Genomic DNA, 25818 nt, shown 5'->3' on the forward strand with positions numbered 1-25818 from the left:
GGTCGCAGTTGTAAATGAGAACTTGTTCTCAACTAGCCTACCTGGTTAAATAAAGGTTAAATAAATAAAAATAAAATTACTGGACTATATCAGCCAATAGGCTAGACATACAGTAGTCTGAAGAGAGCACAGTTGGAGAGAGCGTGCACTGACATTTCTCTTGAGCTACCTTTTGCTTTAGCCTACCTTTTTTAAGGAGCTTGACGATCTTCAAAAGGAGACTAATATGGGTGATCAACATTTATTTCTATTCAATATAGCCTAAACATATTTTAGGAAGTTAATTTAATTGAAAGATAATTGCCCTGTGCTTCTCCGCCCATGCATAGCTATAGCCTACTCTATTTAACTGTGATCACATGTGCACCTGATCTTGCATGCCCAACTAGGAGAGGAGAGGTATGGCTACTGAACTTATTAAAGCAGCATGAATTATGAGAGAGGACACTTGCACTTTCTCTTTAGCTACGCTTTGCATATAAGATATAGACACATTTTTTAGAAGCAGGATGATTTGCAGGCAGTGACAAATAAATGGGTTCATTGAAAAGGAAAATGCTCAACACTCGCTCACCATGGTATGTGTGTTGCACATTTTTATTTTTCAATCATGATCACATTTTTGGATTGCACCTCGATCATGATCACATTTTTGGATTGCATCTCGACTCACGTTGAGCGCGCTCCACTTCTTTCCATTATTAATATTTATTTACAGACACTCTAGTAAAACCTTAGCCTAATCATATTGAAGTTAATTTCCTTGGAAAGATATCTGCCACCTGATTCTCTGCCAATGCATAGGCAGCCTACTCTATTTCATTGAGACCACACATTTATCTCACACTTTCAGCTAGGAAAGGAGAGGTAGGCTACTAAAATTGAAGCAGTGAATTCCACAGTGTGTGAATAATGCGACAAAGATGTGCTTTTAATACAATTTATAGGAAAACACATACAAAGCAAGAGGGCCAATAGTTTCCCTTCCCCCAAAAATGAATCCCAAAGTTGTCTGTCTGACCACCCACTCACTCAGCATGAAAAATTACCATGCCGGAATCTCTGTTTGCGTGATGCCCTCTAGTGTGAACCCCAAGGAGGTTCGAGGTCAGGATCCACTACTGTTGCCATCCAGACCAAGACTGTGGTGAGGAGCAGGGCAGGTGCACAGACGCAGGGATGCACACACACTCGAACCCATCTGCTTCTGTCTGGAGCAGGATTCTGTAAGCAGTTTTCTGTCTCACCCCTCGTTCAGGAACGGGAACACGGCATGGTATCACCTTTCATTAACACCCCCGCACACTACACACACACACATTCCACCACTACCAAATGGTAACAAAATAGCAGATGACTCCTCCCATGTGCTAAACTCAGAGTTTGTTCTCATTCGGGAATGTGCAATGTATGTGTGTGGCCTACATGTGTGTTGGTAGCATCGGTCATCAAAATGTTATAACAATTATAATAAATGCAACCTTTGGACAATGGATGAATACACTCCAAACCTTTTTAGAAATGTTTTTATCCATCAGATATTGACTGAATTATAGCACATAAAACATTTTACTGGCACGGACAAATAATGAATGGAGTTCAGGGATTTTGGTGGGAATTCAGGTATTACACTTTTTTATGCAATTATATATACTTGTTCTAATGGTATTTAAAAAAAATGTGTTCAAATAAAGAAAAGTATGTGTGCCTCGTTAAGTACACTGGGTGTATTTTCATATATGAAAAGATTAACATAAAGGGGTGGACCAGGGCTGCAACCAACAAAAACATGCTATGTCTAGGCCAATCTGTGCTGTCTATACTGCTTCATTAATTAATTACTTGTTCCATGATTCAATTGTGTAAATAGCAGGATGCCCTTGGATTAAAAATCAACATGCTTGGCTCTAGATTACACCTATCTATACATACTTTACATACGTTTGCGAGTCAGATATATCACTATAATCCGAGTGTTCATCGGATGTTGCTTTCATTTCAGCATATATAATTTGTGAACATTTCCATTGTGTTAATCTCTACAGGATTGGTGTCTCTCCACCGGGACGGTTGAGCTAATTGTGCGCTAATGTGATTAGCATGACGTTGTAAGTAACAAGAACATTTCCCAGGACATTGACATGTCTTATATGGGCAGAAAGCTTTACACTCTTGTTAATCTAACTGCACTGCTCTGCACTGCATTTACAGTTGCTTTTACTGTGAAAAAAAGACCATGCTATTGTTTGAGGTGAGTGCACAACAACAAACATTTTACATTTTTGATACGTTCACCTCTGAAGGTATATAAATGTACTTACATTCAGTCATCTTGCTCTGATTTGTCATCCTGAAGGTCCCATGCATAAAATGTATCATAATTTTGCTTGATAAAATAAATGTTTATATTCAAATGTAGGAACTGGGTTCTAAAGTTTGAACCCCTGCTGTTTCCACAAACTTGAAAGTGTTACCTTTCAAATGGCTTACTTTTTAAAAATTCCACAGAAAATGAACACCCATCAAAATCTGTTTTCTTGTGATGTAATTGTCGAAATGAGGTATTAAATACCAGACGAAGCGTTCTTCTCGATTGAACGGAAAGATGCCGTATTCCATTGAGCACATTTCAGCCATTACCTGGGTGTGTTTGATAGGTCATTAAAAACATTTCTGCAGTCTGTGTATTAACGTTACGTTAATGAAAAAGGACAGGTACAAACAAGAGTATGAAAGAGTCGCAGACGTAAAATGAAAGCAGTCAATCAAGTAAGATTTAATAAGTGACAAGGTTCTGCGCCCCTCAAACAAAAATATGGCAAGAAAAAGACAAATTCTCAGTTGGGCGGGGGCATGCGCATTACTAGTGTTGGTGGATATGTCCTAATGTGTGTTAAGCTGTTACTGTTACACCCTGATCTGTTTCACCTGTCTGTGTGATTCTCTCCATCCCCCCTCTGGCACCCATTTTCCCCATTAGCCCCTGTGTATTTATACCTGTGTTCTCTGTTTGATGCCAGTTCGTCTTGTTTGTTCATGTCAACCAGCATTTCGTGTCTTAGCTCCTTCTTTTTCCAGTCTCTTTTCTTGCCCTCCTGGTTTTGACCCTTGCCTGTCCTAACTCCAAGCCCGCCTGCCTGCCCCTGACCCTGAGCCTGCCTACTGACCTGTACCTTTTCCCCCTCTGGATTATACCCACCTCTGCCTTACCCTGACCCCGAGCCTGCCTGCCGCCCGGTTTTGTTGCCTCACCTCTTGTTTACTGACCCCTGCCTGCCTTGACCTTTCTATTGCCTGCCCCTGTTGAAATCTTAAACTATTGTTTATTCGAAGTGGTCTGCTGCTGGGTCTTACCTTCATACCTGATTAGTACGAACTAGCCATGACTGACCCAGAACACCCGGACCAGCTGCACAATGCCATCTCCTCACAAGAAATTGCTTAGTGGGCTGATGCAGGGGGTCCAAACGTTGGCTGAGCGCCATGACCGGGTGTTGAACATGCTGCTGGAACAATTCTGCATGTCGTCTGGGGGGGCAGCCTTCCACGGTGGTAACCCCACCGCAACTCGGCAGTTAGTAGCGCCGCCCACCGGCTACTCCACCTTCCCAGAAGCCCCGGTTACCTCTTCCCGGAACGCTTTAATGGAGAGCCGAGCACCTGTCGGGAGTTTCTAGCTCAGTTTGCTCTCATTTTCGAGCTTCAGCCCCCCTCCTCCCCTCAGTTCGCTTAAAAATAGCCTACCTCATCATGCTGATGTCTGGAAGGGTTCTCACCTGGGCTACCGCCGTATGGGAACAGCAGCCGTATGTGCTGGCCTGAAGGGGTTCGTGGGAGAGGTGAGGAAGGTGATGCCCCGTTCTCCGGGAGAGTAGCTGCCCGGAAGCTAATCCAGCTCCAACAAGATTGGCCATTGTGGCCGACTATGCGGTGGGATTCCCGTAAGTTGGCAGCAGAGAGTGCGTGGAACCCGGAAGCACTGTTCGACATGTTCCTGCACGGCGTCTCGGAGGAGGTTATGGACGAGCTTGCGGCTCAGGAGTTACCCACACATTTAGACTCCCTCATCGCTTTAGCCATCCACATCGATGTGCAATTGTGGGAACAACAGATGGAGAGGAAATTCGATTTCACTCTCATGTCCAGGGATTCCACTTCGCCTCCAAGTCATCCCGGAAGTCCCTGACGGTCCTGTGGCCGAGAGCCCCCAACCTCCCTCGAGAGACACCAAGGAGGGCCGAGGCACTGTTTCCCGAGCCAATGCAATTATGCAGGGCTGGGCTGTCGCCAGCGGAACGGCAAGACCGGATCAGCACAAGGAGCTGTCTGTATTGCGGGACATTTGTCATTTTGTGTCCTCGTGCCCGGTAAAAGACCAGGCTCACCGGTAGGAGCGAGTACTCTGGTGGGCCATATGGGGAACTTTTCTGCTTCCCTTACTCGTATCCCTTTTCATGTCATGCTGCTGTGGGGAAACCAGTCCAAATCTCTCCGGGTACTCATCGGCCCCAGAGTCAATGAGAGCTTTTTGGATGCCACACTGGCTTCTGAGCTGAACATCCCCACATTCCCGTGGATGTTAACGTGTTGGACGGGCGCTTTATAGGTCGGGTCACCATAACACCACTCCCATCAACCTACGTGTGTCAGGGAATCACAGCGAGACCATTTAGTTCCTGCTCATCAAGTCTCCCGAGATCCCTGTGGTTTTGGGATTCTCCTTGCTCCAGCGTCACAACAAGAGGTCGACCGATTATGATGTTTCAACGGCGATACCGATTAATCGGACAATTAAAAAATAAATCAAAATGTATTTTTAATAATGACAACTATAACAATACTGAATGAACACTTATTTTAATTTAATATAAAACATCAATAAAATCAATTTAGCCTCAAGTAAATAATGAAACATGTTCAATTTGGTTTAAATAATGCAAAAAAAAGTGTTGGAGAAGAACGTAAAAGTGCAATATGTGCCATGTAAAAAAGCTAACGTTTAAGTTCCTTCGTCAGAACATATGAAAGCTGGTGGTTCCTTTTAACATGAGTCTTCAATATTCTCAGGTAAGAAGTTTTAGGTTGTAGTTGTTATAGGAATTATAGGACTATTTCTCTCTATACGATTTGTATTTCATATACCTTTGACTATTGGATGTTCTTAGCTTCCGTCCCTCTCCTCGCCCCTAACTGTACTCGAACCAGGAACACATCGGCAACAGCCACCCTCGAAGCAGCGTTACCCATGCAGAGCAAGGGGAACAACCACTCCAAGTCTCAGAGCGAGTGACATTTGAAACGCTATTAGCGCACACCCCTAACTAGCTAGCCATTTCACATCGGTTACACCTGCCTAATCTCCGGAGTTGATAGGTGTGAAGTCATAAACAGGTCAATGCTTGAAGCATTGCAAAGAGCTGCTGGCAAACGCACAAAAGTGCTGTTAGAATGAATGCTTATGAGCCTGCTGGTGACTACCACAGCTCAGTCAGACTGCTCTATCAAATCATAGACTTAATTGTAACATAACACACAGAAATAGGAGCCTTAGGTCATTAATATGGTCAAATCCGGAAACGATCATTTCGAAAACAAAATATTTATTATTTCAGTGAAATACGGAACTGTTCCATATTTTATCTAATGGGTGGCATCCATAAGTCTAAATATTCCTGTTACATTGCACAATGTTATGTCATAACTACGTAAAATTCTGCCAAATTAGGCGGCCCAAACTGTTGCAAATACAGTGGGGCAAAAAAGTATTTAGTCAGCCACCAATTGTGCAAGTTCTCCCACTTAAAAAGATGAGAAAGGCCTGTCATTTTCATCATAGGTACACTTCAACTATGACAGACAAAATGAGAAAAAAAATCTAGAAAATCACATTGTAGGATTTTTAATTAATTTATTTGCAAATTTTGGAGGGCAGAGTTGAGAACAAGTTCTCATTTACAGTTGCGACCTGGCCAAGATAAAGCAAAGCAGTTCGACACATACAACGACACAGAGTTACACATGGAGTAAAACAAACACAGTCAATAATACAGTATAAACGAGTCTATATCTTAAACCCACATGGTAGCAAAAACTAACTAGCAGAAGTTGTTAACAAGTTAGAAATGATTTAAACACACTTTGTTGTAGGCTACCATTTACTAGTTAACAAAAAATCATGTCATATAAAATGTATTCACTCCATCCGGTATTGTAATCAAAACCTACCAGAAAGCATGTAGTCCTTGGCTCAGACAGTTTAGTAGTGTGGGCTCAATAGGATCTCATTAGTATGCAAGATCTTGAGAATCAGCTATACATGTGATGGAAGAATGCACTATGCATGCAGAGGTTTGCCACAAGACCTAGAATTGCCTTGTGTATCCCACAAAAAAGGTTATAAGCTAACTTTTTTGAGCAAAATTTCCCAAATTCCAGGGCTTAACTTCCCATGGAAAATTTCCGGATATTTACCAGAAAGTTTCTGACCTTTTGCAAACCTAGCTGCCCTAGCTACTACTACCAGGTGCTTCTGCTGCCTCTACTCTGGAACAGGAGCAATGACTCTCATGCAGCTGCCCTGGCCAATGGGTTGGTTTGGTGGCTAGTCAGTCCACTGGGCCTGCATGCCTGGCAGCTTTTATAAATGGGGCATGCCCAAAACCTATATATATAAAATGACATTAATCATCGTCAATCACTGTCATATAAAATATGACGTCTGTGTCGTCAAACATCCCATTCTTATCGGCAGAGGCAACATCCTTGATTTCTCAAATGACTGCCTCGCAGTCCAGTGTGTCAAATCGGAGGGCCTGTTGTCCGGACCTCTGGCAGTGTCTATGGGGGTGCCACAGGGTTCAATTCTCAGGACGACTCTTTTCTCTATATAAATCAATGATGTCGCTCTTGCTGCTGGTGATTCTCTGATCCATCTCTACGCAGACGACACCATTCTGTATACTTCTGGCCCTTCTTTCGACACTGTTAACTAACCTCCAGACAAGCTTCAATGCCATGCAACTCCCATTCCGTGGCCTCCAACTGCTCTTAAATGCAAGTAAAACTAAGTGCATGCTCTTCAACCGATCTCTGCCCGCACCTGCCCTCCCATCCAGCATCACTACTCTGGACGGTTCTGACTTAGGTAGTTGTCCACATATCCTAAGTGTCTGGTTAGACTGTAAACTCCCCTTCCAGACTCACATTGAGCATCTCCAATCCAAAATTAAATCTAGAATCTGCTTTCTACTTCGCATCAAAGCATCCTTCACTCATGCTGCCGAACATACCGTCGTAAAAAACAGACTATCCTGCCGATCCTAGACTTCGGTGATGTCTTTTACAAAATAGCCTCCAACACTCTACTCAGCAAATTGGATGCAGTCTATCACAGTGCCATCCGTTTTGTCTCCAAAGCCCCATATACTACCCACCACTACAACCTATATGCTCTCGTTGGCTGGCCCTTGCTTCATATTCGTCGCCAGACCCACTGGCTCCAGGTCATCTAAGTCTTTGCTAGGTAAAATCCCCGCCTTATCTCAGCTCACTGATCACCATAGCAGCACCCACCCGTAGCACACGCTCCAGCAGGAATATTTCACTGGTTACCCCCAAAGCCAATTCCTCCTCTTTACTTTCCTTTCAGTTACCTGCTGCCAATGACTAGAACGAATTGCAAAAATCACTGACGCTTGAGACTTATATCTCCCTCACGAAATATAAGCACTAGCTGTCAGAGCAGCTCCCAGATCACTGCACCTCTACATAGCCCATCTGTAAACAGCCCATCCAACTTCCTCATCCCCATACTGTTATTTATTTATTTTTTGCTCATTAGCACCCCAGTATCTCTACTTGCACATCTATCACTCCAGTGTTTAATTGCTAAATTGTAATTAATAGGCCACTATTGTATATTCAATGTCCAATTTGTTATTGTTACCCATCTACCAATCACTGCCCTTCTTTATGAGGCTTTTGAACATCTCCCTGGTCTTTGTAGTTGAATCTGTACTTAAAATGAAATACTTGAAAAAATAAATAATGTCAACCCCTATTATTTCAATTATTTAGCCAAATTTGACTTCTGAACTGATTTAGGCTTGCCTAAACAAAGGGGGTGAATACTTATGTTATGACTTTATTTTAGTTATTAATTTGTAAACATTTGTAGAATTTTCTTTTCTCTATGACATTATCAAATATTTTGTGTAGATTAATGACAAAAAATATAATTACATCTATTTAAATCCCACTTTGTAACACAACAAAATGTGAAAAAAGTTCCAAGTGGTGTAGACTTTTTGTAGGCGCTATGTGTCAGAAGGGCTGCTGTATGCACACACACACACACACACACACACACACACACACACACACACACACACACACACACACACACACACACACACACACACACACACACACACACACACACACACACACACACACACACACACACACACACACACACACACACACACACACACACACAGGTCCATAATGTCTGGCTTTTTCAGTTCTGCCCACAAATCTTCTATGGGATTGAGGTCAGGACGTTGATGGCTACTCCAACAATACCTTGACTTTGTTGTCCTTAAGTCATTTTGCCACAGCTTTGGATGTATGCTTGGGGTCATTGTCCATTTGGAAGACCCATTTGCGACCAAGCTTTTACTTCCTGACTGATGTCTTGAGATGTTGCTTCAATATATCCACATAATTTTCCTCCTCATGATGCCATCTTTTGTGAAGTGCACCAGTCTTTGACAAGGCTTGCAAGCGTCCCCCTTTTTCCTCCAAGCATAACGATGGTCATTATGGCCAAACAGTTCTATTATTCTTTCATCAGACCAGAGGCCATTTCTCCAAAACGTACGATCTTTGTCCCCATGTGCAGTTGCAAACCGTATTTTGGCTTTTTATGGTAGTTTTTTAGCAGTGGCTTCTTCCTTGTTGAGCGGCCTTTCAGGTTATGTCAATATAGGACTCCTTTTACTGTGGATATAGATACTTTTGTTTATCTAGCATCGTCACATGGTTCTTTGCTGTTGTTCTGGGAATGATTTGCACTTTTTGCACCAAAGTACTTTAATCTCTAGGAGACCAAACGCATCTCCTTCCTGAGCGGTATGATGGCTGCGTGGTCCCATGGTGTTTATACTTGCGTACTGTTTGTACAGATGAACGTGGTACCGTCAGGCGTTTGGAAATTGCTCCCAAGGATGAACCGCACTATCGACCTGAGGTCTAGAACAGGATTCTAAAGTTTCGGAACTCTAGGTTTGACGGTTCTTTAAAAGTTTCAACAAGGTTAACTAATGCAGGCAGTGTATGTCTCTACGCACCCCAATACGTCCCTCCTTCCAAGCTGTGTGTGTGTGATTTCATTTTCCTTTGAAATTTTAAGGGAAAAATGACTGATTTACAGTTCATGGGGGTTGCCTAATCACACATGAAGTTTTGGACAGATCTGACTTTTTTAACCCTTCGAAACAGCCCCCGAGACACCAATTATGGCACTTCCGGTTGGCACAGGAAGCTATAAGTCAACACATATCCTCATTGGGGTATGCTTTTACAGAATCCTGAGTTTTAAGTCTTTACGTTAAGGACTGACTGATTTACACAGGGTTGAATGCACTATCAAACTGCAAGCAGGGTGTGGATATACACTTTTAGGGTGTTTTAACCACTTCCGGTTGGTACAGGAAGCTTAGAATGAACTCTGCACGGCCTCTAGAATATGGAAATGCCATTGCAGGCTCTGTGTGTCTTTAAAACCTCTTAGGGAGGCTGCGAATTTTCAGCCTTTTGTTAAAAATCACGCAACATTTCAGCGCCCTGATACTCATGCCAGGAATATAGTATATGCATATGATTAGTATGTGTGGATAGAAAACACTCAGACGTTTCTAACACTGGTTAAATCACGGCTGTGACTATAACAGAACGTGCATTTCATCAAAAAGTGCAGGAAAATCTGATCACTGAAAATGGGAAAATATATCCATGTGCCACTTCAACCAATTGTTAAAAGTGACCCACATAAAATGGGGCCGAGGTTGCAATTACCTACAGCTTCCACACGATGTCAACAGTCTTGTCATTTGTCTCGGATTTGTTTCTTGGTCAAACCGAAACAAGGCAGCCGATTTCTTCCGGTCTCCGACAGGATGTTTTGGTTGAGAAATATCCGGACATGATTTCAAGACGTGGAGCTATAGAATATACATCGCCCCGTGATCATTTTGATAGATTATTAACGTTTACTAATACCTAAAGTTGCATTACAAAAGTATTTCAAAGTGTTTTGTGAAAGTTTATCGTCGACTTTTTTAATTTAAAAAAATGACTTTGCGTTATCAAACTCAGTTTTTTCCTTGATTACACAGTCTTCATAGATCGATATCTAGGCTATATATGGACCGATTTAATAATAAAAAAAGACCCAAATAAATGTTTATGGGACATCTAGGAGTGCCAAGAAAAAAGCTTGTCAAAGGTAATGAATGTTTTAGATTTTATTTCTGCGTTTTGGGTAGCGCCGGCTACCGCAAAATCTGTCGTGTTAGGTGACGTTGCAGTATTTTGGGGGTACATGCTATCAGATAATAGCTTCTCATGCTTTCGCCGAAAAGCATTTTACAAATCTGACTTGGCGGATAGATTCACAACGAGTGTAGCTTTAATTCACTACCTTGAATGTGTATTTTAATGAAAGTTTAATGAAAGTTTGAGTTTTATTAAAAACTATAGGTGGCGCTTTGAAATTCCGCTGAGTGATGTTCCTGCATGGAAACTGTATTCTGCGTCATCCTTAAGATGTTTTAACTTCTTTGTGGGATTTTCCGGGACAGCGGAAAAATGACCAAAATGTGATTATTTTATAAAACGGAAACCGAATGTCCGAGAAAGTTCGTTTGATGACTTCCCGGTAGGTCTGGCCCTACTGCACGGCCCGACAACGACGCAAATTTTACAAACATTTTCGGACGTCTAGTAAGGGACCGTACATTTGCAATATGGACTTTCTCACTAACCATACAGCAAATGTCAAAATGTTCTCTTAAGGTATGTAAACTTCCGACTTCAACTGTATGTGGCGTATAGGCCAGTGTGAGTGAATTTGTGTGTGTTCTTTTGAGCAAGAACTATTCATTTATCGGATTTCAAACCAGTCATGCAGGTATTAGCGGCTGCTAGAGCAGATAGGGATTGGATGATAAATGCTAGGCTTAATCTGTGTTCCGGAAACAAGTCCGCTGATAGTCTGCCCTGTGAGTTTGAAGGTATTTCGTACTCAATCGGCTTCTTTGTGTTTATGTCAAACCCTACTAATCTGTGTGTGTCTTACATGTGCAGGCAGACTGATCCACTGGAAAGCACCTTTTCGGGAGGTAGACAAGGACAGAGCGGTGGTACACGTCTCAGAGGCTTTGAGACCCAGGGCTTGCCGATCTAGTGGGTTGCTGCCAAAAACCAACACGGAAAGAGCCTGAAACAGTTTGCCTGGGTGGCAGCATCACATCTTCAGACCCAGGAAAATGGCACGCCTGGGAGGCAGTCAAAACCAGAAAGCTGCATGCTTGGGGGACAGTCACTTACATTAAACAGCACAGCGGCAGGCCTGAATGGTTTGGGGAACTTAAGAGGAGCGCGCTGCTTTAGGGGCTGAGATGGACTAATAAGGGAGCCTGGGTTGCATCATCGGCCAATAATAGCTCACCACGAGGAAAGGGCTGTAAGAAGAACAGTAAGACCCAGCAGAGCGCGGTGATCAGAACAATCCACAGGTGAGTTCTCTGGTTCCTTCCCACTTGGCCCTTTCTCACCGCCTTATGATGCAGTGGGTGAAACGACAGAAGTAGTAGGAATAGAGCCTAGTTGGATAGCTCAGAGCTTCAGCTCTTTTATATTCGTATCTGCACATGGAATTTGAGTCGACTAACTTATTTCCCAACATGAGTAGCCTGAGTAAACCAGTCCATCCACTGCCTCTTGTGTGTTGTCTGGCTGTGGCGTTAATCCACTGGAAGCTCCCTTTACCTCTGACCCTTTGATTGGCTAATCCTCCTTGACCCGCCAGGTGGCGTGAAGGTTTCTGGGAGAGAGATTCAAAGTGGAGGAGGGAGCTAGACTGTCTGCGATCGAAGTGACTGGTCCAACTGAACAGGGCCCATGTTCAAAAAGCATCTCTTAGTAAGAATGCTGATGGAGGATCAGGTCCTCCTTTTCCATATAATCCTATTCATTATCTCTTAAAGGTTAAACTGATCCAAGATCAGCACTCTTTATGAATACTCGACCTGGTCCTTTGTTCGAGCCCTTTTCTGTATGCCTTTTAACATGGCTGTGCTAGTGCACTCCGGATTGTTTGTTTGTGGGGCTATGGTTATATCCCACTGCTGACACCAATCTGGCACATTTGGTGTGGACACACCTCGGAGTTGATGTTTGACTGTTGTGCGTCATAGTCTAAGACAAGATCAGAAACCAGAACCCTAGGCCGACCAATCAGAGAGGCTCCTGCCATGGAGAGTTCACCTTACGGAACTTGTGGAAAGCTGTGTGTTTGTGAGCGTGCTAGCATGTGTGCTTCTGTGTGTGCTCGCATCTGTGTGTCCGTTTGTGTCCGTCTGTCTGTGTGCATGTGTTAGGGCCGGGACTATACCAGTATTATGATACTTAGTTAGTATCATGGCAAGGAAACAAAACACAAAGTGTATGTAACTTTTTGGGGGAGAACATCCCTAATGTTGGAAACAAACATTATGTTGTCATACAGACTCACGTGTTTATTTTACAAGCAGCAGGTTTTTGAAGGACCAAAGAGTTTGGTATGCTTCGCCTTTACATTTTTTGGCATGGAAAGAATATTGTGATACTGGTATCGTCAAAGTGTTTGTGTCTGTCTCTGTGTGTGTGTGTGTCCGTGCCTGCTGAAGCTCAGCGTGTGTCCAGACTACAAAGTGCAAACCGGGTTAAAGGTAGATGCTTTCATCATACAGATCAATGTTACCAGTCAGAGACGACAAGCAGGTCGCCTGGAGAATCTATGACACTTGCCTATATCCCTACAACTAGTGTTGTCATGATACCAGAATTTTGACTTGGATACCTACACCAGGTTTAGTATTGCACTATTCAATACCAAAACAATACCACACAAAAAAAGAAGGCGCATTAGCCAATGTCACAGAATGGCACTTGATCCAGACAAAAAAACTCAGCTACTGCTCTTTCATTCCAATTGAACATTTTTCTGTCAATTATTGAGGCAGCCATGTATGCATTAATTGAATCAATTATACAATAAATGTTACTTTTAGTTTTACCAATCTAATTGCAAAACAGCACAATGCTAATAATTTTTTGAATGGTAAGTCTCTATTGATAAACTGAGTAAATCAAAAGGTAGCCTAGGTCTGTCTATTCACAATACTTTACAATACAGGTCAGTGCATATTATTCAATAGCAGTATGTGCATGCATTGATTTTTATTGAGCTTGTTTTAGCTGATTCAAGGGGCTACAGATGACAAATAATCACTTCCATTTAGGACTTATTTTATTGGAAACTTTAAAGAGAAGGAAAGTTGGCTTACAATTAACTACCGGGATCTTCTTGCGTTGTAATGTGTTCTGGCCTGTAAGGACATTGTTTTGTGAAAACAGTAATGAACAGTTTCTACATTTCTACATGCCGTGTTGCATTATTCAAGTGTGTCAATTGCATGGGGACTGGGGAGCAAATGCAGCCCAGACAGCTCTGGCAATGAATGAGTAAGTGGATCAGGCTTTGCTCTTCGCACTATAAATGGGCTGTGGACTTGATCCTCTCAATCTCTTTAGACATATTTGACAGAAGTACCGAATGTAACAGTCCAGTCTCTATTGGGTAGAGATGGGCTGGGTGTTCTGGGGAAGGAATGTGACAGCCTGCCTGGGCCAGATGGAGATTGTTATTGTGTTTGTGGGGGGCCTTGTGGCTCGTGAAAAGAGGGCATGGTCTTCAACTCATTAACATCCGGTCTCCTACCCTAAACCAGGCTCCCTCCCTGTACATTAGATACACTGAGTGTTTTTTGGGTGGATGGAGGGAGTGATGGAGGGCGAGGCACCATTGAGGCACCAGCGAGGTGTAGACTGCTCCCAGATGGCCAGGCCTGCATCGGGGTTTGAGAGCAAAACATTCTCAACACTTCATAAATCCCACCTGGGGCCTACTGCTCTACTGCTGCGGCTGCTGGGGAGTTTCAGGCCAAACACACTCCGGAACCCTGTGGAACATTCCGCCCACCACACCACTGCTCTGAAATAATACTGACTGGTCTAGCCCTGGTCGTGGCCGCGGTCATGAGCACTGGATTGTTCCACAGATAGACCTACAGTATAGTTAAAGTAAACCTTCATGCTCCATTATGACATTTGGCCTGTAGTCAGTCAGATTCCTGATTTAAAGGAACAGTTCACACCAAAATGAATGTTTATTGAGGCCCTGAAAGGGGTGAAATGTTTGAGATGAGTTCATGGCATGACCCATGCCATCTGTTGTGTGGATGAGGCTGTATATCTTATGTCATAATTTCCCACCACTGCGACCTGTATGCTCTCGTTGGCTGGCCCTCGCTACGTATTCATCGCCAAACTCACTGGCTCCAGGACATCTGTAAGTCTTTGCTAGGTAAAGCCCTGCCTTATCTCAGCTCACTGGTCACCATAGCAGCGCACACCCATAGCACACCCTCCACTGGTCATCCCCAAAGCCAACACCTCCTTTGGCCACCTTTACTTCCAGTTCTCTGCTGCCAATGACTGGAACAAATTGCAAAAATCACTGAAGCTGGAGACTTATCTCCCTCACTAATGTTAAGCATCAGCTGTCAGAGCAGCTTACCTGTACACAGCCCATCTGTAAATAGCACACCCAACTACCTTATCCCCATATTGTTATTTTTTGTTGTTGCTCTTTTGCACCCCAGTATCTCTACTTGCACATCATCATCTGCACATCTATCACTCCAGTGTTAATACCAAACTGTAATTATTTCGCCACTATGGCCTATTTTTGCCTTGCCTCCCTAATCTTACTACATTTGCACACACTATAGATAGATTTTTCTATTGTGTTATTGACTGTACATTTGCTTATCCCATGTGTAACTCTGTGTTGTTGTTTTTGTCACACTGCTTTGCTTTATCTTGGCCAGGTCGCAGTTGTAAATGAGAACTTGTTCTCAACTGGCCTACCTGGTTAACCTTTCTGGCGCAGGCCTTCCGCTAGCAACCCACCTCTACAACATCCAGTGAAGTTGCAGAGCGCCAAATTCAAAATACAGAAAGTCATAATAAACATTCATCAGAAATACAAGTGTTATACATCGGTTTAAAGATTAACTTCTTGTTAATCCAGCCGCTTTGTCAGATTTCAAAAAGGCTTTACGGCGGACAGTAAAGGAATTACAAAAGTCAGAAATAGCGATTAAAATGAATCACTTACCTTTGAAGATCTTCATATGGTTGCAGTCACAAGAGTCCCAGCTACACAATAAATGCTGGTTTTGTTCGATTAAAGTCCCTCCTTATATCCCAAAAGCTCCATTTTGTTGCCGCGTTTTGTTCAGTAATCCACTGGCTCAAAGGCAGTCAAAACATGCAGACGAATACATCCTAATAGTACCGGTAAAGTTCGTAGAAACATGTCAAACAATGTTTATAATTAATCCTCAGGTTGTCAATTGTTTAAATAATCTATAATATTTCAACCGGACAATAGCGTATTCAATAGAAAGGAAACAGAACGAAGGGCGCGCACTCGGTCATGCTCGCAAACCAGCACTGCATGATTCTACAGTCCACTAAGAGAAAGGTCTCATCCTTCTTCATTTTTCAGAAAACAAGCCTGAAACAATGTCTAAAGACTGTCAACATCTAGTGGAAGCCATAGGAACAGCAATCTGGGTCCAAACCCATTAGATACTCTATAGGCATTCAATTGAAAATACCCACATCAAAAAAATCCCACATCCTGGATGAATTTACCTCAGGTTTTTGCCTGCCATATCAGTTCTGGTTTACTCACATACATTATTATAACAGTTTTGGAAACTTTAGAGTTTTCTATCCAAATCTACCAATTATATGCATATGTATTACTTCGGGCACGCTTCTCATCCAGACGTCGAAATACTGCCCCCAAGCCATAAGAAGTGAAATAAAGGGGGGAAAAATCAAACTTTTTAAATGGTGCCTATATTTCCCATTTATTTGGGATTGAGGATTATAGCTGGATATACACAGCAGATGGTGTGGAACTCATCTCAACGTTTGAGATCCTAAAAAATCTGAAATAACTTTGATTCTGTAGTGAACTATCCCTTTACGGAGCCATAAAGTCCAGCAAATGTTAGCCTCACGGCTCTGTCGACTTGTCAGACAGACTGATGGATGCATGGCGAACAAGTGTTAGCTTCACGGCTCTGTCGACTTGTCAGAGAGACTGATGGATGCATGGCGAACAAGAATTCACACCCACACACTATATCAAGTCAGAAACCAGCATGTACAGTATATCAAGTCTGAGAGCAGCCCATATTTTAATAGCAGGCCTGGTCTGCCTAGCACCAGCCAACAGGTCTGGCTTCTATTCCCTCCAAGCCTCAGTTTCATACCCATCACACATGATAAACTTCAGCTTCAAGTTTGGAAATCTGCCATTGATGTCCAGTTGTTGACGTGTCCACAGAAGTATTTCACAATTTTAATGACATGCAGAACCCCCCAACGCATACAAAATTGGCAATGCCTTTCCTGAAGTTGGAATCCGTTGGGGTGAAACTGACACGTCGGTTTGCGACATTACAACAACAAAGAGATTACTTTAAGCTAAACAACCAACACTGTTGTACATCATTGCACGCACAATAGAACAGCTCCCGAGTGGCACAGCGTTCTAAGGCACTCAGTGCTAGAAGCGTCACTGTTTCAATTCCAGGCTGTATCACAACCGGCCATGATTGGGAGTCCCATAGGGTGGCTCACAATTGGCCCAGCGGATTTAGTCTCCTTTTCATAAAAATTACAGAAACAATAACCAATGCGACCAGTGACGCTTTTTTACCTTTTGTAAATTCCCCTAGTAATGTCTCCGCTTTATAATAAAGTTGGATTGATTGATAAAGATCAGTGATGTAAACTACTCAAGTAAAAATACTTTTAAGTACTACTTAAGTAGTTTTTGGGGGTATCTGTACTTTATTTCACAATTTATATTTTTGACTACTTTTACTTCATTCCATTCCGAAAGAAAATTATGTATTTTTTACTCCGTACATTTTCCCTGACACCCAAAAACTACTTGTTACATTTTGAATGCTTAGGAATGGTACAATTCACGCACTTATCAGGTGAACATGCCTGGTCATCCTACTGCTTCTGATCTGGTGGTCTCACTAAACACACATGCTTGGTTAGAACATTATGTCTGAGTGTTGGAGTGTCCCCCTGGCTATCAGTAAATGAAGAAAATCGGCCATATGGTTTGCTTAATATAAGGAATTTGAAATTATGTATGCTTTTACTTTTGATACTTAAGTATGATAAGTAAATGTAATTGCTAAAAGAGTCCTGTCTACTAACCTGTCCTTAATTTCTACCAGTATTTATTACTGAGAATTAATATATTGTATGTTCTCTGTAAGGATGACCCACTGATTGCAGCTTGTTACCGTGCTGACACACTGACAGCGGGAGGCGTGATGTCTGCCTGTAGTCTGGGGATTCAACTTTAACCCATTTGGAATGCCTCAACCTTAATTAACAAACACAACAAGTTGTTGATTACTCCCCTACAAACACACACACACACGCATTACACCTCTGCCTATCTGTGCGGATGAGATGTGGAAGACAGACAAAGTGAAGTAGAGAATCTTAGACATGGTTAGGCTCACTTGTTAACACTTTACAACTGGACTGGGGGGGTTCGGTGTTAGAGGTGTGTATGGGTAAAGTTTGACTGTATGTTGTGGTTGTGTTTTTTCCGAGACCTGAGAGAGCAAGATTTTCAAAACATAAACATAAGTTTCCAAACATGCAAGGTTAGCTCCGAGGTTTGGTGTGCTTTCTGCTTCCTCCCACAAACCTATCCCCATATTCCTGCCGATATTGCCTTTGCAATCACTCAGGGTCTTTCATGTCCATTGGCCAGTGCAGCCTCGCCTTTTGAAGAAAATTGTTCGCGGTCATGCAAGGGCGGCAGGGTAGCCTAGTGGTTAGAGTGTTGGACTAGTAACCGGAAGGTTGCAAGTTCAAACCCCCGAGCTGACAAGGTACAAATCTGTCGTTCTTCCCCTGAACAGGCAGTTAACCCACTGTTCCTAGGCTGTCATTGAAAATAAGAATGTGTTCTTAACTGACTTGCCAAGTTAAATAAAGGTAAAAAAATAAAAAGATTATGTCTATAAGGAAACCAGAGACCCTCCACCACACAACCTCTGTCCTTCCTTACCCAGTCACCTCCCCCTGGAGAACAATATAGGTATCTATGCACTGGCTGCATCCCAAATGGCACCCAATTTCCTATATAGTGCACTACTATATAGTGCTCTATAGGCCTTGATCAAAAGTCGTGCACTATAAAGGGAACAGGGTGCCATTTGGGACGCAGATCCATCTGTATGTTCTGTATTGCTCATTTAACACTAGTCTTTCTGAAGCATTCATTATAGTAAAAACAGTATATTAGCATTCATTACAGTAACAATCGTATCTTTTGTGATTCACAGCACGTTCAACAGTCAAGCTTCTGTTTTCACGAAAGGGGGAGGGGGGGGTGAGAGGTTTTATTTCCCTTCTCAGCAGCACCATTGATCTCTATCTCTTGATGGTGTATATGGAATGTTCTAATGTTTGATGGTGTACTGTGAACACTGGAATGCAAATTGCCAGCCTCACTGCAAAGGTGTGTGTGTGTGTGTGTGTGTGTGTGTGTGTGTGTGTGTGTGTGTGTGTGTGTGTGTGTGTGTGTGTGTGTGTGTGTGTGTGTGTGTGGCACTCTCGCATTGTGCTCCTACTCTTACCTGAGTGCTTTGTCACATTCTCTCTCTCTCTCTCTCTCATACACACACACACACACACACACACACACACACACACACACACACACACACACACACACACACACACACACACACACACACACACACACACACACACACACACACACACACACACACAGACACTCCGGTTGCAGCTTTAATTTTTTTTCATGTAACCTTTATTTAACTAGGCAAGTCCGTTAAAAACAAATTCTTATTTACATTGACAACCCACTGTTCTCAGGTAGGCCGACATTTCTACCTTGTCAGCTCAGGGATTCGATCCAGCAACCTTTCAATTACTGGCCCAACATTCTAACCACTAGGCTACCTGCCACCCCAGCTAGGGGAAGAGGATTCCCTGCGCTGTGTGTTTGGGTGGTGACGCAGCCAGGCAGGGGTTTTGGGCATGCCCCATTTATAAAAGCTGCCAGGCATGCAGGCTGAGTGGACTGACTAGCCACCAAACCAACCCATTGGCCAGGGCAGCTGCCTGGGAGTCATTGCTCCTGTTCCAGAGTAGAGGCAGCAGAAGCACCTGGTAGTAGTAGCTAGGGTTGCAAAAGGTCAGAAACTTTCTGGTAAATATCCGGAAATTTCCATGGGAAGTCCTGGAATTTGGGGAATTTTGCTCCATTTATTTTGCTTATAACAGTGAACCTTTTTTTTGGGATACACAAGGCAATTCTAGGTCTTGTGGCATACCTCTGCATGCATAGTGCATTCTTCCATCACATGTATAGCTGATTCTCAAGATCTTGCATACTAATGAGATCCTATTGAGCCCACACTACTAAACTGTCTGAGCCAAGGACTACATGCTTTCTGGTAAGTTTTGATTACAATACTGGGTGGAGTGAATATATTTTATATGACATGATTTTTTGTTAACTAGTAAATGGTAGGCTACAACAAAGTGTGTTTAAATCATTTCTAACTTGTTAACAATTTCTGCTAGTTCGTTTTTGCTACCATGTGGGTTTTAGCTTGCTTGAGCCTGCTAACTGCTTGTTAATTCACCTGTTTCCGTACATGTTTCATTTTAAAACATTACCAAGGAGTTGTTTAATCTAATTTCTTAACTATTTATTTGTACATGGAATTGTATTAGTTTTTGTTTTTTACACAGGCACTATCTGATGTGTGGAGACATTTCACTGCAGCTAATGTAGAGAGCTGTGTACATTTGCAAATACTGTGCCAAATCATATGTGAAGAATGCAACAAAGATTCAGAATCATTTGGCCAAGTGCGTAAAGTTCCCTCAGCGCTCACAATTCCTAACATTTAATCCTAGTAAAAATCCCCTGTCTTAGGTCAGTAAAGGATCACCATTTTATTTTATTTTCACTTTCTCAGTTGGTCAGAAGTTTACATACACTCAATTAGTATTTGGTAGCATTGTCTTTAAATTGTTTAACTTGGGTCAAACATTTCGGGTAGCCTTCCACAAGCTTCCCACAATAAGTTGGGTGAATTTTCGCCCATTCCTCCTGACAGAGCTACTGTAACTGAGTTCGGTTTGTAGGCCTCCTTGCTTGCACAGGCCTTTTCAGTTCTGCCCACACATTTTCTATGGGATTGAGGTCAGGAATTTGTGATGGCCACTCCAATACCTTGACTTTGTTGTCCTTAAGCCATTTTGCCACAACTTTGGTAGTATGCTTGGGGTCATTGTCCATTTGAAAGACCCATTTGCGACCAAGCTTTAACTTCCTGACTGATGACTTGAGATATTGCTTCAATATATCCACATAATTTTTTCTCCCTCATGATGCCATCTAGTTTGAGAAGTGCACCAGTCTCTCCTGCAGCAAAGCACTCCCACAACATGATGCTGCCACCCCCGTGCTTCACGGTTGGGATGGTGTTTTTCAGCTTGCAAGCCTCCCCCTTTTTTTCTCCAAACATAACAATGGTCATTATTGCCAAACGGTTCTATTTTTGTTTCATCAGACAAGAGGACATTTCTCCAAAAAGTACGATCTTTGTCCCCATATGCAGTTGCAAATCCGCAGTCTGGCTTTTTTATGGTGGTTTTGGAGCAGTGGCTTCTTCCTTGCTGAGCGGTCTTTCAGGTTGTCAATATAGGACTCGTTTTACTGTGGATATAGATACTTTTGTACCTGTTTCCTCCAGCATCTTCACAAGGTCCTTTGCTGTTGTTCTGGGATTGATATGCACTTTTCGCACCAAAGTACATTAATCTCTAGGAGACTGAACGCGTCTCCTTCCTGAGCGGTATGATGGCTGCATGGTCCCATGGTGTTTATGCTTGCGTACTCTTGTTTGTACAGATGAACATGGTACCTTTAGGCGTTTGGAAATTACTTCCAAGGATGAACCAGACTTGTGGAGGTCTACCATTTTTTTTCTGAGGTCTTGGCTGATTTCTTTAGATTTTCCCATGATGCCAAGCAAAGAGGCACTGAGTTTGAAGATAGGCCTTGAAATACATCCACAGGTACACCTCCAATTGACTCAAATGATGGCCATTAGCCTATCAGAAGCTTCTAAAGCCATGACATCATTTTCTGTAATTTTTTTATTTCATGACCTTTCAGAACCACTTGTCAAACAGATTAACGTATCGGCGTTTCCTTTTTTTAAGCGATTTATACAGGTAATTTGAAGAGGTTAAAGTTCTGTTTTCTCTACCGGAAGTTGATGCTGTTGCTATGCAAATGGCGGACGGAAGACAGGGTGGTGCGGCAGGTGCCGCTTCTCATTCGAATGCTGTAATTTTATCTAAACCATCAGTTGTACGTCGATCCCAGTTAAGTAACTCATGCAAAGAGTTAAAGCGCAATAATGCGTTTTATCTCCAGAACTCTGCCATTATTGTCAGTTATGTAGCTGCTCTACTGATAATCTCAGTGCGTCCTTGCTGGGTTGCCACAATCAGTCTACTACCGGAGAATATCAACACCAAACACATTGGTTCACCGTTCCACGGGAGCGGACAGTACACAGCATACCATAATGTTCTGAATAATGGCTAAGTCTATCTCGCTCCTTATTCTACTGAACCGCTTAGCCGTAACAAACACAAGTCCAACATTTATCGGAAACTGTTAAATTACCTGTTCACTACCCTCCTGCTCTCCGGGGATGTACAACTCAATCCTGGGCCCAATATCACCGAGCCAGTGATACGCACCGGAGTGGAGAGCGGTGGAAGGCCTCGCCCACTGGTCGTCGCCTCTGTGGAGGTGGGTGAGTGCTATGGTCCTATGGTTTCTCTCGACTCACCTGGCTCCAGGATAGATTTTGACTCTTCAAACATACCAGAGTCGCTATATGCGATCCCTGACTCTGCTTCTGGTACGCAAGCTATTTTAATTAGTTCCCCGCATCCAGTGCAGGCAGGAGGGATTGTTAATTGCACTACCGAACTGCCCCTAATCAAAACTAAACAAAACGGCCTAAACCCAGCCGTCAGAAAACACAGAAAATGTAACTTTTTTCAATGTGTCAATCACTCTCGAGTCATCTGGGACCCACGAGCTAAGCCCAAGGGACTACTAGGGGGGCACTTGAACATTCATACTGTCATTCCAAAAAGTGATCAATCAATTCAACATCTACTCACAGACTCCAACCTTGACTTTCTCTGCCTCTCAGAGACATGGCTCCATAAACACTCTCCATATGCTGCTTTGATTGTGCCTGGCTACAATGTTTTCAGGAGAGACAGGATTGAAGGAAGAGGAGGGGGTGTGATGATTTACATTAAAGAACATATCCGATGTAAACAAATTGAGTGGTCATGTGATAATGAACTAGAATGTATTGGCCTGAACGTTACACTGTCTCCCCAAATGTCTTTTACCCTCATTGGAATGTATAGGCCACCTTCCACCAAAAGTGTGTTTTTGATCAGTTTAATACCATGCTTAGGGAATGTGATTTTGGGAAAGAGGTCATCTTAATGGGAGATTTTAACATTAATTATGAAGACAAGTGTTGTAGGAAAACCCTCAAACGGATCACTAATACATTTGACCTTACACAGCTAGTTAAAGGGCCAACCAGGGTGACTTGTTGCTCTAAAACACAGATTGATTTGGTGTTCAGTAATAAACCAGAGAGAGTGACTAAATCATTCAATATGGTTACTGGGCTGTCTGATCATAATCTGACACTTATAGCCAGAAAGCTGTCTAAAGAGCAGGTTTAACCTCTCTACTGTTAGAAAGCCGGATCAACTCAGAATACCTAAGAGTGAATTAAACTATTTTGAAAAAGCAATTAAGGGAATAAACTGGAATGATCTCTTGTCCTATACAGACGTGGAAGCTGATAGTCAGGTTTTTCTATCCACAATCCAGACTACAATGAATGGCTTCCTAAAGAAAATCAAATCCAAACCTGGCCAAAAGAGCACTCTTCCTTGGCTAAATGGAGAAATCTGGAAATTGATGAAAGAACTAGATTATGCTCTAAAAACAGCCATAAAATCTAAATTAGAGCATGACAGACGTAGGTTTACCATGTTGAGAAATAAGGTGATAAAAGAAATCAGACAGGCCAAGGCAAACTTTTTTATTAACATAATTGGTGAAGCAAAGGGAAATTCTAAATTGATATGGGAGAATCTAAAAAAGTTAACAGGGAAAGACCATAGTAACACTGCAAAAAGACTAGAAATCATGGTGAATAACAATCTAACACAGGATGCAGTTGAAATAGCAACAGCCTTCAATTCCTACTTTATTGACTCTGTCAGGTTACTGACACAGAACCCCTCCACTGATTTCTTGGGCTCAGTGCTAGTGAATGACACTCAACCTGTCTTCATCATAAGGGAGGTTTCTGAGTCAAAGGTGAACAAGGTGATTAGCTCACTAAAGAACTCTAAAGTCAAAGATGTGTTTGGGATGGACTCTACCTTTCTTAAAAACTACAAAGAGGCACTCATTGGCCCCATTACTAAGGTCACCAACACATCTATTGGTCTCGGTGTGTTTCCAAGGGTATGGAAGTCGGCCATAATAACGGCCATCTTTAAATCAGGCGACCCTGCTGACGTGAGTAACTACAGGCCCATTAGTATACTAACTGTGGTGTCAAAGGTTGTTGAAAAGTGTGTAGCAGAATAACTGATTGCCCACCTCAATAACAGCCCCTTCACATTACACTCCATGCAGTTTGGCTTCAGAGCGAAACACTCCACAGAAACGGCCAACTGCTTTCTTCTGGAAAATGTTAAGTCCAAGATGGACAAAGGGGGTGCTGTTGGGGCTGTGTTTCTGGACCTAAGGAAGGCTTTTGATACTGTTAACCATGAGATTCTCATCACAAAATTGTCCAAGTTCAACTTTTCCCCTGATGCCTTGAGATGGATGAAATCATACCTTGAAGGCAGAACTCAGTGTGTCAGAGTGAGCAATGAGCTGTCGCCCACTCGTAGCTATGATGTGGGCGTGCCCCAAGGGTCAATACTGGGGCCCTTCCTGTTCAGCCTGTACATTAATGATCTGCCTTCTGTCTGTACTGGGTCTGAAGTTCAAATGTATGCAGATGATACAGTGATATATGTGCATGCAAAGAGCAAACAACAAGCTGCACAAGAACTCACTACTGTAATGGTCCAGGTTACAAAGTGGCTCAGTGACTCGTGTTTGCATCTCAATGTGAAAAATACTGTTTGCATGTTCTTCCCAAAGAGGGCAACAGATGCTACTGAGCCAGATGTCTATGTGTCAGGGGAGAAGCTCCAGGTGGTATCCGATTTTAAGTACCTTGGCATCATACTTGATTCCAACCTCTCTTTTAAAAAGCATGTGAAAAAGGTAATTCAAATAACTAAATTCAATCTAGCTAATTTCCGATTTATACAAAATTGTTTGACTACAGAGGTAGCAAAACTGTACTTCAAATCTATGATACTCCCCCACTTAACATACTGCTTGACGAGTTGGGCCCAAGCTTGCTGTACAACATTAAAACCTATTCAGTCTGTCTACAAACAGGCTCTCAAAGTGCTTGATAGGAAGCCCAATAGCCATCATCATTGTCACATCCTTAGAAAACATGAGCTGAGTCAAAGGTGAGTCAGAGTTGGGAAAATCTTGTGAAATACACCGACGCATGTCTTGTATTCAAGATCCTTAATGGCCTGGCTCCCCCTCCACTCAATATTTTTGTTAAACAGAAAACCCAGACATATGGCAGCAGATCCACAAGGTCTGCCATGAGAGGTGACTGTATAGTTCCCCTAAGGAAAAGCACCTTTAGTAAATCTGCATTCTCTGTGAGAGCTTCCCATGTCTGGAATACACTGCCATCAGACACACATAACTGCACCACATATCACACTTTCACAAAATGCTTGAAGACATGGCTAAAGGTCAATCAGATTTGTGAACATGGTCCCTAGCTGTGTGTTGCCGCTTTCCATGTTGTCTGTAGCTTGTAAGGTGTGGAAACACTTTGTTGCTTTTATGAATTTTGTCTTGCTGCTTTTTTCTCTATGTTGCTCTGTCTGTATGCTATGTCTTGCTTGTCCTATGTTGCTATGATGCTATGTCTATGGTGCTATTGTCTATATTGTAATTGTTTTTAATAACCTGCCCAGGGACTGCGGTTGAAAATTAGCCGGCTGGCTAAAACCGGCACTTTTACTGAAACGTTGATTAATGTGCACTGTCCCTGTAAAAATAAAATAAACTAAACTAAACTTCAACATTCCAGCAATGTCGAATGGCTAGCT

General features: G+C 42.6%; 1 protein-coding gene across 3 annotated transcripts in view; it reads left to right on the plus strand.

Moving 5' to 3' along the window:
- Positions 1 to 25818, plus strand: part of LOC124037919 (thyroid hormone receptor alpha-like) — an 81113-nt gene that overhangs the window by 18003 nt on the left and 37292 nt on the right. For all 3 annotated transcript variants that reach the window (XM_046353172.1, XM_046353176.1, XM_046353173.1), the window contains exon 2: positions 11368 to 11798. The gene's annotated coding sequence lies outside the window, so the exon portion shown is untranslated. The remainder of the gene's footprint in view (positions 1 to 11367; positions 11799 to 25818) is intronic.

Source organism: Oncorhynchus gorbuscha, linkage group LG06 (assembly GCF_021184085.1).
Source record: "Oncorhynchus gorbuscha isolate QuinsamMale2020 ecotype Even-year linkage group LG06, OgorEven_v1.0, whole genome shotgun sequence".
NCBI lineage: Eukaryota > Metazoa > Chordata > Actinopteri > Salmoniformes > Salmonidae > Oncorhynchus > Oncorhynchus gorbuscha.